The sequence below is a fragment of the Lampris incognitus genome, chromosome 3 (genome assembly GCF_029633865.1).
Source record: "Lampris incognitus isolate fLamInc1 chromosome 3, fLamInc1.hap2, whole genome shotgun sequence".
Lineage (NCBI taxonomy): Eukaryota > Metazoa > Chordata > Actinopteri > Lampriformes > Lampridae > Lampris > Lampris incognitus.
The window spans coordinates 110,795,432-110,808,371 of record NC_079213.1 but is presented as its reverse complement, the minus strand read 5'-3'; positions in this window follow the sequence as shown (position 1 = coordinate 110,808,371).

Here is a 12,940-nt window from a genome sequence, read left to right as displayed (position 1 = left end):
TAGCTCAGCAGAGGTGATGTTATATGGTGCGATGCCAGAATAGCAAACTGAGTCAAGGATATGACCCTTGGTGTGGGTTGTAAAGTTGACATATTGTGTCAGAGCAAAGCAATCTAACATTGCTTTAAAGTCCTCAGTGAACATATTGTCAGTGTTATCAAAATGAACATTTAAATCCCCCATTTGGGTTATATTTGGAGACATTGCTGTTAAGGGTGGTTAAAACTGTCGAGAGTTCGGTGATAAAAATATTCGATGCCTTAGGTGGTCTGTGCAGAGCAGCAATAATTATGGGTGTAGGTCCATAGAGTTTAACAGCCAGCAGTTCAAAGGAAGATTGGTCAGGTAGAGAGTGGTTTTAGTCTGGCCAGTCTTTACCCCTGTCCAACAGAGGTGCACTGAATATAAAAATAACACTAATACTAATAATAATATTAATTAATAAACTATATGCAAGGTTACAAACTGCTTCACAGAAGAGGATAAACGTTTTAAAAATGACACACATTCGAAAATAAAACATCCTAAGAGAATAAAATAAAAAGCACTAACAAATAAAACCACAAAATAAGAACAAAAGGAAAGAAAGCAATTCGTTAAAACGGTTACAAAACCAAAATCCAAAAATAAGCAAGTAAAAATAAGAACAGTATAATGAATAATAATAATAATAATAATAAATAAAAACAAATATCAAGCATTTGTAAACACTTTCGTAAAAAGAAAAGTTTTCAGACAAGATTTAAAAGAAGCCAGAGACTTGAGTTGCCTTAGTTGAATAGGAAGCGAGCTCCATAGTGTCGGGCTCTAACGGCAAAAGCCCCGTCACCCTCTGTGACAAACCGAGACCTGGGAATAACCAGCATGGCTCCATCTGTGGATGGAGAGAGAGCGTATACCAGGTCGATAAATTGGGAATGTAAGTATAAGCAATACAATTTAAGGCCTTAAGTGAGCAATAAAATATTAAAATCAATCTGAAATATAACAGGGAGCCAGTGTGGGGAGGCAAGCAGAGGAGCGAGAGGGTCGTGCCTTTTTGTCCCAGTAATGAGCCGATCAGCAGCATTTTGCACCAACTGCAGATGGTGGAGGGAGCCCTCGCGCCCTTGCTGACAGCCGAGTAAAGTGTGTTGCAATAGTCGAGCCGAGAATAGAGCGTGTACAACTTTTTGCAGGTAGGCAATTGCTAAAAATGACCGAATTTTAGCGATTACCTTGAGCGGGAGAAAGCCTGATTGAAAAACATGTTTGATTTGATTATCAAAACCGAGGTTAGCATCGAATAGTACCCCAAGATTCCCAGCGGCCTGCTTAAAGACTACCTGACAGACAGGGTGTCCAGGTCTGCTGCCTACCAACATGGGGATCGCCGGTTTGAATCCGTGTTACCTCAGTCGGGCGTCCCCTACAGACACAATTGGCTGTGTCTGCGGGTGGAAAGCCAGATGTGGGGATGTATCCTGGTTGCTGCACTAGCACCTCCTGTATTCGGCCGAGTTAAAACCAGCAGGAGTACAGAGAATAGGACGTTAATTTGCTGATATTTGCTCCAGATATCCGGTTGTTGTTTCTACTATTAGATACGTGGTGTGGACGAGAGGCCCGGTGCCTAATAATAGCCTGCTTGTATGGGGACTCCCGGTGAACGGGTTGATGGCAGATGAGGCCGGTGGAGGGAGCTAGCGGGCGGAACAGTACTGTGAGGCGCCACCATAGGCGGAAGTGGAGGTTCCGGGGGGGAAGTGTAGGATGTAAACAGTCAGTCACGTGGAGAATTCTGAAGGCGTGCTGCAGGTTGGCCGCAAGCTTCCGGCTACTCGGTCTGTTTGGGTGGACTCCGTCAGTTCTGACGAGGGAGAAACGAGCTCAAAACAGATGAGAATAGTCAAAAAAACCCAAAACAAAACTATATTGTGAGCTCTGCAGGCGGGGAGATGAGCCACGTGTGCAGGGCCGAGGAGTCTGCTGAAACGCCCTGTATCGGAATAGGACCTGAGATAAAAACAGACTTTCCACAAGTACTTGAAAAGCTGAAAAGGTCCATAAAATCCTTTTTGGTTCATTCAGATGAAATCGTTTCCTGCTTCCAATACGCCCTCCACTGCTACTTTTTTAACGCACATTTTTTAATCTACCGTGTGATCCTTGTATTTTTCCCTCTGCTGCACCCATGCCTCCCTTTCATTCCCACATCCTGGAAACACGGGAAAGGAACAAAGAGCACTTTTGTGCCCTCAAAACATTCAATTATAATCACAGTTTTTCTCATATAAATTCAAGACATACTAGTTTGTCCCCCACCCCATGCATGCTCTCTTTGCTTGTGTTTTGTGTGTGTGTGTGTGTGCGTGAATGCATACAGGATGCGTTTGTGTTCTCTTCAGGGAAATCCTAGTTTCCACACGGGGGTCATCACTTCCTTGTAAAGGAGTAAACATCTGTTTTCAAATGGCTCAGACCCTTATAGCAGGCCTGGGACCACAGCTAGGACTGAGCTCAGTATGGGGCAGATGGCTGGGGCTAGAAGGAGGACAGTGGCTGGGACAAACTGCTTTAAACTTTTTTGGCACAACACACTTTAGTGAGACAGAGCATACGTAAACAGAGGTGAACACCCAATGATGAATTACTTGAAACATTCATCAATGTACATGTGATCACTTCCACTCCCATTTCATAACATGCAATGTGTCTTTGGACTGTGGGAGGAAACTGGAGCACCTAGATGAGCCATGGGGTAGTGGTTTAGGTGTGGATAGGCGGGTAGCAATGCTATCTTCTAGTCCACCATGTTGCCCCCTGAATGAAACAGTTGTGTAATGCTTTGCAATGCTACGCAAAGACCAGTGTGGCCTATAAATGTCGATAGACTAAAGAAACAGCATTCACTTGGTGAAACAAAGTATAGTCATGAAACTTGCATCACTTTAAATGAAAATAATGTTGAATCTCCACGTGTCTGGAGTCACATATCAGAATATGTCAGATCAGTTCATACGTTTATGAACTCTGGTAAAATTCTGCACTTTGATAGGCTTCTCAAGGCCGGGGTAAACACACCTAGTTGTTAAGAGCATGTTAATTTAAAACACTATAAAGGACATATAAAACATGAAGTGGAGCATCTCCATCATCCACTAATTGCCACTTCCTTATTCCTTGCTGAGGGGCAAATCCTGTGTTAAATAAGACAGTTGCAGGGCTCATTGCATTGACCAAATACACCCATGTTCATTCTGTAGCTTTGTCAAATCACTCACAACTCGGGGCCAGACGGGGCTGACCGGAATATGAATAAATGAAGTGATATGAATAATGAGTTAAGACTGGCTAACACTGCAATTGGAAGTCAGCTATGGAGGCCATCGTGCACCCTCCCTTATGATCCAATGACTGCATCAGCTAACAGAATGGTTATTTTGCCTGGAGCGGTGGGAGCGGGAGTGGAAGAGAACACACACTGAGACAAACATTTGATGCAATAATCATGAAACTGGCCCAATTAATGTCATCTGTGTTTTTATTCAACAGTCAGGAAACACACACAGCCTTGAAGTCAGTCAGCCAATCAGTCAGTAGGGCATCCATTCAGTCAGTCGGGGGTATGTTGGCAACGTTGTTCAGAGGCACCGAGTATCTGTTGAGGTCTTCACAGTCTATAGGAGGACGGCAAGACATATCCAGGCCCCTGACAGAGAGTGGTATGCAAGGCCCCGTTTTCAGCGGGTTGTGGGTACAAGTTAAGACCACGATACATGGGCATTTGTCAGAGTTAAACACAACAGAAGGTGGGAAATTCTGGTAAGCATAATGAAACAAACAGCTAAACGTGACAACTTGACACAAATATGTGAACACAAGTTAATAAAAGATGACATTAGTACCTTGATGGTTAAGTGACAGGTAAATGAACGGTTCCCTGCAAAACTCCAACAATGCACATTTTAATGAAGAAAAAAAATATATATATAATATGATATAACTTTGTTAAAAGAAACACTCAACAGTAGGGAAAGTGCTCAACAAATAAGGAGCAAAATAATCCAGTGAGTCAAGTAAATTCTTTATGAGACAGTACAAGCCTGTTTCATGCCATAAGCAATCACCACTGGATTTATATATATGTGTGTATGTATATATATATATATATATATATATATATATATATATATACACTCAGAAAGGAATTGGGAACAAAACCTGGGGGTCAAAGCATCAGCTACTAGTTGATAGAGCAGTCACCCAATAAGACCAGACACACCAACCTGAGTACAGCTTGGAATGACTACAAAAAAGCCTACGATTTAATGCCCCTCACATGGTTACTGGAGTGCTTGGCACTATACAAAGCCAACAGGACACTAATAGCCTTCAACAAGAACTCAGTGCAGCAGTGGAAAACAACACTAGAGGCCATCTCAAAGACAATCACACAAGGGTGCTGCACTATCCCCGCTGCTGTTCTGCATAGGCCTGAGGCCCGTCAGTCAGATCATCACAAAGAGTGGATATGGATACAGGTGCAGAAGTGGATTTACCATCAGTCACCTCCTATACATGGGTGACATCAAGCTGTATGCCAGGACATTGACACGCTGATCCAGCTCACCAGGATCTACAGTGACAACATTGGGATGTCATTCGGACTAGACAAATGCGGTTGTGGCAATGGTGGCAAAAAGAGGAATGGTGGCGAGGACTGAAGGGGTTGAATTACCAGATGGCAGGGTAAGAGACCTGTAGGACAGTTACAAGTACCTGGGTATTCCACAGGCAAATGAAAACCATGAGAAGGCTGCAAGGAGGTCAGCTACAGCCAACTACCTCCAGACAGTGAGGCAGGTCTTGAGGAGCCAGCTCAACGGGAAAAGCCAAGCCAAGCCATCAACACATATACCCTACCAGTCATCAGATACTCTGCCGGAATAATGAGCTGACCAAATGAGGTGGTAAAGGCCACAGATACGAGGACACGGAAATTCCTCACAATGCACAGAGGGTTCCACCCGAAGTCCAGCAGCCTGAGACTGTACGATAAGTGAAAAGATGCGGGCCGAGGGTTAGTGAGTGTCAGAGCCACCATTGAGGATGAAACGAGGGACATCCACGAGAACACCAGAAAGAGGGCCCCTCAGGACGAATTGCTGAGTGAGTACCTCAGGCAGCATAAGACAGAGTGAGGAGGAGGAAGAAGAGGAGGTCTCATGGAAGACCGAGCCCAACTGTGGGATGTACCGTCAACAGAAGACATGTCTGATATTGAGAAATCCTACCAGTGGCTAGAAAAGGCTGGGCTGCAGAGGCTCTGATCATAGCAGCACAAGAACGGGCACTCAGGACCAGATCAATTGTGGCAGGGGTCTACCACACCAGACAAGACCCAAGATGCAGGCTGTGCAGATGCCCCTGAGACAGTCCAGCACTTAAGTAGCAGGGTGTAAAATGTTAGCTGGGAAAGCGTACACTGAAAGGCATAACCAAGTGGCTGGGATAGTGTACATGAATATCTGTACTGAATATAGACTGAAAGTCTCTAAGTCCAAATCGGAGACACCGTCAAAGGGGGTTGAGAATGTCCGAGCTGGATAACCAACCAGAGATTGGGGCGATGGACAAGGGACAGAACAGAGCAGTAGTGATCCATGTAGCGATCCCGAGCGACAGCAACATCAGGAAGAAAGAGCATGAGAAGCTAGAGAGATACCGAGGGCTGAAGGAAGAACTGGATCGGATGTGGAAGGTCAAAGCCACAGTAGTCCCAGGGGTAATAGGAGCACTGGGGACTATGGCCCCGCAAACTGGGAGAGTGGCTCCAGCAGATTCCAGGAGCAACATCTGAGGTCTCTGTCCAGAAGAGTGTGGTCCTAGGTACAGCTAAGATACTGCGCAGAATCCTCAAACTCTCAAGCCTCTGGTAGAGGACCCGAGCTTGAGGAAGACGCACACCACCTAAAAAGGGTCAGAGGGAGATTTATATAATATATATATATATGATGCTGGAAAAGGCTCCAGCATCCCCCAACCCTGAGAGCAGGATAAGCAGTTCAGATATAGTATGTATAAAATCCAGTGAGTCAAGTTAATTCTTTATGAGACAGTACAAGCCTGTTTCATGCCATAAGCACTCATCAGCTGTCAATAATAAAGCTATGAAATATATATACACACACAGACACACACACACACATACATATATATATATATATATATATATATATATATATATATGCGTTCCATGCCATAAGCAATCATCAGCTGTCATCTGATGATTATGGCATTTACTTTAGCATTGTTTATGGCATTTACTTTCAAGTAAAAAGAATTTACTTGACTCACTGGATTATATATATATATATATTTATATATATATTTATATAGTAATTTGTTTGTTTTAGGTCAAATTGATTTGTTCGAGTTTATGGTTGGGATTTATTTTTCTTCTCCTTTTTGATCTATATAATCACAGTGTTGCCCATCTGCCACAGTCATGATAATTCAACAGTACTAAATATGGAAGAAAAAAAAAACCCCATACACAATTGCGTTTACAAATGTGATCCGCACCCCTGTAAAATTCCCCTCGCCCGCTGTAAACTTCACAATAGGAAAATCGACGATTCAAATACTGTGCAATTATAACAAAGTCTTCTACTTAGTCGAAGGATGTTTAGTTATAAATGTCAGTGCTCCTTGATATTTGGTGCAAAAAAAAATCACGATGCAGTCCACACTCGTAGTCCTTATACTTAGAATTGATATAGATATATATTTTTTGGTTTTATTTAAATCAGAGGTACAAAGAAATAGCTTCTCTCTTGTACAGCATTTTCATAATTTCTCTCAGTGGTGCCAGGGTTTCAGAGTTGATATAATTACTCAACATGCAAAAAAAAAAAAAAAAGTAGATAAAATTTATATGGTGCAATGAAAAACACTTCCTTTTGTTTACCGTAAAGCTCTGTAATAAGTTCCAACTGCTGCCATAATGGGCTTCAACGTATCAGCTTACGAAAGTCCTGATAACGGCACCGCTTACCAGCTGTAAGCAGATAATCATACAGGAAGTGCAGAAGAACTACTGTGCTAACCGTTACACTCTTCAAACAAGTGAGCACAGTCAGATAGAAACACACAGTGAGGGTAGAAGGGGGTATTTTAAATCACTTCCATGCATTTGTAGGCCACGCGTGTGTACGTTAGCATCCGTTTGCGGTGCAAGATGCACCAGCAGGTCTACACAATGTCATAACCACAGATGGCACACGGCTCGAGCCGGATGTCAGGTTACACGGGCTGCATCGGGGGGTTTCTCCGCTGATGACCGTCTAGTCCAGTGGTTCTCAACCGGGGGTCCGCGGTGTAATTGCAAGGGGTCCGTGAAAATAAAATATCTTTTAAAAAAAAAGATCCTATGACATTTATAGAAATAGGATTATTTTACTCAGATGTGACCGAGACCTTTATCTACCTAAACTATAAAGGGTAACAGGACTTTTTTCTCTAATTACATCTGTTTCACAAGTGTCATTTATTGTATTTTAATAAGAGATCTCGCTCCCGTTTGCGTTGTTAAAAGTTACTGCATAAGAATTCTGTTTTGTTAACTATATCTAAGTTACAACTGAAAGCTCTTATTTTTGCCCCAAAGAGTGAATAAATGCTAGAATGCAATTTAAAATGCAGTTTCTACTGTTTCTACCAAATTGCAACCCCCCTCCCCCAAGATCAGGTGGAGGGGTCCTCAGGGTAGATCAAAAATACGCGGGGGGGTCCAGCACCCCAAAAAGGTGGAGAACCACTGGTCTAGCGTGTCGCGAAGACCCCGTATCGATTGTCTTTCGAGAAAGCTGCAGCTAGAGTTGGGATTCTCCGTTAAAATGCGGGTGGCGGCCACATTTCGGCCTTGGCCTGATTACAGCGAGTATAAAAACCTCAGCTCTCTGTGTGCACATCTTAGACGCTGCCCGCCATGCTGCACTACGGCTGGTTCCTGGACAGGCCCTCGCCCGTCAGCAGACGTTCACATGGGCATATTTCAGTTTGCGAGCTCATTTCTGCTTCGCGTCCCTCGGTGCGTTGATCCTTTGCGGCCTAGCAGGGCCGCGCTCACGGGATCTGCCCCGAACCGTCTCTTGCTCGTGTTGTTACCGAGGAAGGTTAGAAAGCGTTCATGCTTTCTGCTCTCTCTGTATTACAAAAGGATCAAATCTCCCTGCTCTTATTTCTACGGCAGAATTGAAATCTGCCACGGACGGCACACAGACTGGCTTACTAGGAAATTGTGTTGAAGACGGTTATTTTTTCCATGTGTATTTGGGGGTTTTTTTTTTTGTGTGGATTTTTTTCCTCCCAATTATACTTGGCCAATTACCCCACTCTTCCGAGCTGCCCCGGTCGCTGCAGCTCCACCCCCTCTGCCGATCTGGGGAGGGCTGCAGGCTTCGCCGGGGGGGGGGCATAGCGTGTGGGAGGATCACGCTATCCCCCCCCCACCCCGAACAGGCGACCAGACCGACCACAGGAGGCGCTTCCCGCATGTCTGTTGGGACACCCGACCAAGCCGGAGGCAACGCGGGGATTCGAACCGGCGATCCCCCGTGTTGGGAGGCAACGGAATAGGCCGCTTCGCCACCTGGGCGCCCCTTGTGTTTGTTTTAAGCTTTGCATGCACAGCGAGTCCACCGAGGGCGACGAAGGGCTCGGCGAGGGACCGGTAGAAAGGTCAGAGAGTCACAAGGGGACGGGAGTGCGTCCTAAATGTCTAAAAGATAGAAACGTAGTCGTCTATAAATAGTTTCATGGCACTTTTAGGGGACCCCTCAGATTTGGAGCCACTGGTGTAAGGGTACAGTACGGTTTCTCTTATCAAAACGGCTGATGTGTTGGCCTCCTAGAACTGCACCAGAACCTCTCTGTCCCCCGGCCGTTGCTGCCCGATATGGTCCGACGGGGACAAGATGCACAAGAACTGTAAACTGTAAATAGTCTAACCCCCCCCCCCACACCCCACCCCACACACACACACACACTCGTTATCCAGTTTCCTTCATGTGGGTTTAAATCTGCATTGGGGTGACAGCCTCCCTCATGTAGTCCAGGAGGCTGCTAGCATCACACGCGACGAGGCAACCAAAGGGGAAAATTCAAATCAAGCGCACAATTTAGCCGAAGGGTGGTGTTAAAATACCCCAACTTGGTCACCGTCAACAGTGAGGGACCCCCGCCGTGTCTAAGCTCCGGTTATACATTTCCTTTCATCGTCTTTCTTTCGTTCTCGGTCTGGCGAAACTGCACAGCGGTGGTCCCACGGCCTCGCGAGCGGCGTGCCTCTCATCCGGCTCTTCCCGCCTTCCTCCAGAAACCATAGCGGTTCCCTCGCTGCTTTCCCGAGTTTCGTTGTGTGTGCGCTGATGTGCGTCTGTGATGCGGAGACAAAGGTTCTCAACAGCTGCCGCCTGCCAGCCGGACAAGAAGCCAGGACGCTGCACTCGTTTCCTCACGTTTCACCGAATTCATTTGGGTTAAATTAGGCGATTTCATTGTAAATGTTCATATAGTGTGTGTGTGTGTGTGTGTGTGTGTGTGTGTGTGAGTCTATGCACCAGAAACTTGCAAAGTAAAATCCTTACATGATAAATACACAGACGTGGAAAATAAGGAAAACAAGTGTTTAAGATGGGAATAAAAAGAAAATCCATCCAGCCATCATCCAAAGCGCTGATCCTGCTCTCAGGGTCACGGGGATGCTGGAGCCTATCCCAGCAGTCGTTGGGCGGCAGGCGGGGAGACACCCTGGACAGGCCGCCAGGCCATCACAGGACCCACACACACACACACACACACAGTCATGCCTAGGGACAGTCTAGTACGGCCGAGTCACCTGACCTACATGTCTTTGGACTGTGGGAGGAAACCGGAGCCCCAGGAGGAAACCCACGCAGACACGGGGAGAACATGCAAACTCCACCCCCAAGGTTGGACTACCCCGGGGCTCGAACCCAGGACCTTCTTGCTGTGGGGCCACCGCGCTAGCCACTGGGCCACCGCGCTAGCCACTGGGCCACCGCGCCGCGGGTAAAAAGAAAATGAGAACTTGAAATAACCTCGTTTCTGCCGTACACGCTGTGTGCATGTATGCACATGGGGCCATTTTCTGAAAGAAAACTGAAATTATGAACGCTCAATAATCCAGGTAATTATGCTGTTCTCTCTCTCTCTCTCTCTCAGATGACAGATCAAGACTTTAGCCCGGGTCCAGCATGCTGTATTCCCGTGATACGGTGAGCTACACGGAGAGAACAGTTTCCCCACACACCTCTTAACTCAAACAAGATGTGGAAGCCCATTTGTTCAACTGTCAGAAGAAGAGGTGGGTCGGCAGCCAGCTGTCGTCAGACGTGTTTTGTGTCTCGGCACGCATATCCTGTCCGGGGGAGTGTCGGCATACTCCCAGAGCTCGCCGCGGCGCTATTCGCCGCCACGGTAAACTTGAAATCCGCGGGAGCGTTTGCTTCTGATGAATTAAAACCAGCCCTGATCCACTCAACGCCATGCCTGGCAGCAGCGTAAATGCTCGCCATTTTTAAAGGCACAGTACGCCATTAATTTGGCCATTTTGGGAGAGTACTCTGTGTGCTGCATCTCGGTCTCTCCGACTCAGATGTGGTAGCACTGAGGAAAGGAGCAGTAAATCAGACTGTTTCACGACAGACTCATCACTGAAAAGCCCTCAGACCTGAATCTTAGGGTTAAAAAAAAAGAAAAAGATAATTGCCCGAAAAACAAGACAAAAGCCTCGTCACGATCCGCTGTAGCCATTTCACTCAGCAGTAGAAAACCTTTCGGTGGTCATTTGGGATGAATCGGAGGTGTCGTATGTGTGACTTCCCCCTCATGTCAACTTCTATTTGATCTTATGGGTGAAGTCATACACCCTCTGTTGAATTCACTCCCTATTTTGGTGCTAAGTCAGTGTGCAGCCAAAGTAATCTGTATAGGCAAGACCTAACTCTTCCCAAGTCCCATACTTCCAGTTGTGGGGGGGGGGGGACACATCCTGTCTCTCTCTCACTCGCTCTCTGAATAATGGTGCATCGTGCTGTATTCAGTGACGTTCTCTGCTCTGTCGAGAGACGTGTACACAGCGTTGTGTGGAGTCAGGCCTCGTTTTTGTTGCGACTGAGACTCCTTGCATGTTCCTGGGTGTCATCCCTACATATTAAACCTTAAATATACGATGTATTAAAATTGGAGACTGCATTTGAAAACGCTCCGAGAGGAAATTGAAGTGTAAGTTCAATTTTAAATGCTTTCAGCTGTATGTATCACCATGGACTCTCTACTTGAGCAATTTATATACCCCCCCCCCATATTGCGAGATTAATTCTGCAGGATTAGGGGGTGGGGTTCAGATGATGAAGGTTCAGCTGTATGTTAATATACAAAAGAAAACCCTCTTTGCTTTACAAAGAGTGTCAACCGCCGAGACAGTCGTTTATTCTCCAGGTCTCCCGAGAGTTGCTACCAAAACAAGCAATTTTGCAGGTGTCCAGCGGTTGACTGAATCTCCAACCTAGCAATGGATCGAGGGTATAAAATCACCATACAGACAAACAGCGCTGATAAGACACAGTGGACACCTCATAGAAGATTCCTGATAAATATCAAATATATTATCAATAGTCGTATTATCAGCTAGTATTTACCAAAGATTCAATAGCATATTTTATACTGTATATACATATTCACATGTGTCTTTAAGGTGTATTTGCATTACACTGATTGAGGATTTAATACATTAAAACAGGGGTGAGGGATTTTGCTTCTGCAAGGAAAACCCACCCACCAGCCTGGTTTCCACTGCAGGGCTACACACAGCTCGATAAGGCTCATTCAGTCAGTTAGCTTAAAGAGAAACAACCACGGTTTTCAACATTATCTATCTATCTATCTATGAAACAGTGCTAAAATTATGCCCACCTGTGACATCACAGGTGGGCAATCTGTGCACATGAAAACGTACTTCCTGGCTTGCCAATAGGCTGCATTATATAAAAAGAATGTAAATAGTAATGCTACATGCCGCTGTATAATGTCTTCCGAGCCGTCCCGGTCTCTGCTCCACCCCCTCTGCTGATCCGGGGAGGGCTGCGGACTACCACATGCCTCCTCCCATACATGTGGAGTCGCCAGCCGCTTCTTTTCACCTGACAGTGAGGAGTTTCGCCAGGGGGACGTAGCGCGTGGGAGGATCACACTATCCCCCCCCAAACAGCCGCCCCGACCGACCGACCAGAGGAGGCGCTAGTGCAGTGACCAGGAAATATGCCCACATCCGGCTTCCCACTCGTAGACACGGCCAATTGTGTCTGTAAGGACGCCCGACCAAGCCGGAGGTAACACGGGGATTCGAACCGGCGATCCCCGTGTTGGTAGGCAGCGGACTACACCGCCACGCCACCCGGATGCTGCTGTATAATGTAGTGTTGTTGACATTTTCTTTCTAACAGCTGTATGTAGCATTGATATAGTCATGTTTTCTTACACAGTATATAGCTTATTGGCAAACCGGGAAGCAAGTTTTCCCATTTTTGGATTGTCCGCCAGTGACGTCACCTGCGAAAGCAATTTGGCTGCTTAATAGTGCTATCTATCCCTGCGGCAGATGTGCAGAGATAACTCTGAAAAATCTATTGTTTCCCTTTAACGTTCAACCGGATGGGTTTCTTTCAGTTGTGCTTTTGTTTTAAATGAGCATATAGTGACTTTAATGCGGCGATGTCTGTTATGGTCCAACCATGTTGACTTCGCCCTGGCCTTGTTAAAACCCGCTAGCATGTGTGGCGAGCCAGTGGGTATTCAGCCCTGCTGCAGCGCTTGTACTGTACCTGTGGGGCCAGTTTCAAGAAAAATGCCTAAAAATATCCTTAAAACAGTA